General features: G+C 34.0%; 1 pseudogene; it reads right to left on the bottom strand.

The window, feature by feature from the left end:
- Positions 1 to 261: 261 nt before the first annotated feature.
- LOC114724277 (transcription factor bHLH18-like) lies at positions 262 to 1,827 on the bottom strand (annotated as a pseudogene).
- Positions 1,828 to 3,362: the final 1,535 nt, after the last annotated feature.

Here is a 3,362-nt window from a genome sequence, read left to right as displayed (position 1 = left end):
ATAGTATTCATAAATTATGAATCATAGAAGAGAGTAAGTTACAATCTAAGGGCTTCTAAAATAAGTGAGGTGCTACTTCCTGCTAGTCTGATAATTATGCTTCTTCTTCTTTTTCAATTTAGAGTGACAGACACTAATGACTTAAGATTATAAGCAAGATCGAATCTATGACCTTTCACTTGCAGAAAAGCCTTCATATCACTAGGCTATAAAGCCACTTATGATGATTATAATTTTTGATAATTAACCTAGCATGGGGAATCACTTCTTGTTCTCAGATGACTTCAACAGAGCCATTCTCATCTTGTTCACAAGTTCCTTCACTGATATTTTGCATTGTTCACCAACCTTCACATAAAAAAGTTAACAAAAAAATCATATTAAATTGTGATGGTAATAAACAATCTCAAAATCTCCAGATACCTATATAGTTCTCTAAATTTATTTACTCTAGTATGTCTTTACAACACATTGAACAGAAACCATATAAATTAGTACATCCTTGCAAACTAGACATAGAATCAATTTAATAATGTGATGTGATTAGGTCAAGCTATGTTCAAAGCCATGCTTATTATACAACAGGAATATAATGAAAAAAAGAAGTGTAATAATACCTCAGCAATAATGGTAATATCAAGAGTGGAGGGCCCAAATGGTAAGGCACTGCTACTGATTATGGAGAAATGAAGATTTCTAAGAAAGGACAAAATGTTAAGCATGATGCCATTTTGTTTCTCAGAGTGGATTCTGATGAGAATCTCTTTGTTTAAAAATCTTGCTTCCACTTGAGGCAGTGCTTCATTATTACTATACTTCTGAAGCAATTATTATCATAATCACAGCTCATTTCATCATCTGGGTTGAGCACCTGGTTCGATTTCTTTCTACACGACACTACTGATGATTCTGCACTTATCTTCTTGTTCTGTTCCTCTAACTCCCTAACTCGTTCTTGAAGACTCTTCACGTGATTGATAGCTTCGCTAAGTATAGAAGACTTGTCTATCTGCTAATGCATCAAAACTCGTAATTATCTCTATGTGTTAAAATGAGGAACATAATATAATAACAATGAAGTGAAGAGTGAATTGAAACAAACAGACCTTCTTCAGACCAGGGATTGTAGCTGAGAGTGCAATGAACTTCTCAGTGAGTTCTTGTCTCCTTTTTCTCTCAGCCATTATATGATCCAATGTCTCAGACGAACTTCTAGTTTTCTTTGTCCCTTGTTTTACCCTTATGTCATTATTAGGGCCGTCTTCTAGGGTTCGTTTTGTGCCTCCTCGTGCAGTGCCACTCTCTGATTGATGCTCGTTATTAGAACTCTTCACTGCACATTCATCCATGGAGGCCGGTAATACCGTTGAGTTATTGAAAGACAGAATGTAAGCCGATGGAGACCATACTGCGGTCGGAGCAGCAGGTTTGTCAGATAAACTGGCGGCGAGTTCTGAGAGGACTGAGCTGGAGCTGTTAAGCTTTGGCTGGCTGCCAGAATCGTCAACGGTTGGGGTTGTAATGGCGGCATCGCCACCGTCTGTGGTGGTGACGGTGACCACATTGTTGTTCTGAATAATGGAAGAGGGAGTAGTTTCACTCTCATAAGGTTGGTGAAGGATCTCCCTAAGGAACTCTTCCTCATCATCAAATGATGAGCAATTTTTTCTGCACTCATTGAAGAAATCATTCTCATCCAAATCCTAAAAACAAAATCAAAATCATCAGCTTTCTCAGAAGAAATAACTTAGCATGTATAAATATGGACCATTGATTTTAATTTATTACCAGATCATCGGAGAGCCAGCTCTGCCATGACATCTCCATTACAACATACGATAATAAGCTGATGAATTATTATGTGAATCAGTTGTAATATCTGCATGAGGAAGAAGAGAACAGTAGTTTAGTTATATAAACCAAGGATTTGGGAGAGCGTGCAGATTGATGATAAATAAAAGCAATAATTGGCTCGCTAAACATGCCACTTTATATTTTAATCTTTTTTTTAACTACGTGTGTGTGTGTGTGTGTCATATGATGGAACGTACGTTGATTATTACTTACGTTACTGTTAAGAAAAATAAAAACACAAGATTGGATAAAGATTGGTTTGTTGTAATTTTATACACATGCACATAAGTACATATACAGATGAGGGACATCAATGTGATTTGTTTGTTATATATATATCTACACACACATTACCTCCGCTTCTTAATATAAGATCTTATTTGACTTTTATCTTAATTCTAAATATAAGATCCTAATCTACTTTGTCTCTCATATTTATGTATTTTTGTTTCTAACGTAGTCCTTCTAACAATTATAGTTCTAGCCAATAAATTTGATTAGCAAGGATATTTTACGAAAGACAACACCTATTTATTACAAATAACTAACTTAACTTTTTTTCTTAATCTCTTCAAATTAGTCAATTAGCTCTTATAATTAGAGCTGGAGGTAGTATTTGGTTAAGTTATCTCCCATATAAAGTGCAACGCATGTGTTAGGATGGTTTGGGAAAGGGCAATGAGACTCAAGGTATTAAAACATTAATTTGATGATAATTAGATTTTTTAAAAAATTGTGTGCGAGATGAGTTGTGAATACCAATTCATAAGACACTTGGAATTATGAGCGTTTTCAATTGTAAATTATTAAGAATATAATGATTTGTGTGACTTTATAATGTAAAAATAACCGCTGCAAAACACTGTTTTTTTTAGTGTCTTCTTTGCAAATCGCATGCACTCCCATATCTTCAAATGTCTTAATTGATATTTGCAATTCGTTTTTTAGTAATTTTTTATTTAATTGTGATTAAATTAATTTTTTGGAATCTAATAACTGTCATTCTCCTTTTTGAAAATGCAATTAGATCTAAGTTGGTGTTAATTAAGTAAAAGGAAATAGATTTCTCCAGCAGAAAATACAGGGGAAAAAATGCAAAATGCATGAATTAGAACGCAAAACATATATACAATATAAATTCTTTCTTAGGGTATGACCATATTAAAAAATAAATTTTAATTTTACCTTTAACGTTTTGCATTTTGATTTACATATTCTACACTTTTTGTTACTGTTTTCGGCCGGAGAACTCTCGGGCTTTCGCCCAATTGAATTTATTTCTAATGCCCAAACTTCCCTTTTTCTTTGTAATAATTTATAGGCTACACAGTGATCTTCACTTCATCCCAGATTATTTCAATTAATTAATTCATCTTGTAGCAGGGTTCTTGGCCTGTTGCCACTCGCCAACGTTTTATATCGCCAGGTTTCAGGTTTTCTTACAAAGAATTTTGTTCCAAGTGTTTGCGGATAAACAAAGAGAAGATCGCAAATAGTCAAAATACATA

The sequence above is a fragment of the Neltuma alba genome, unplaced genomic scaffold (genome assembly GCF_004799145.2).
Source record: "Neltuma alba isolate B1F8T4 unplaced genomic scaffold, ASM479914v2 tig00012184_pilon, whole genome shotgun sequence".
Classification (NCBI taxonomy): domain Eukaryota; kingdom Viridiplantae; phylum Streptophyta; class Magnoliopsida; order Fabales; family Fabaceae; genus Neltuma; species Neltuma alba.
The sequence above is the reverse complement of the archived record's forward strand: the minus strand, read 5'-3'. Positions and strand labels throughout refer to the sequence as shown.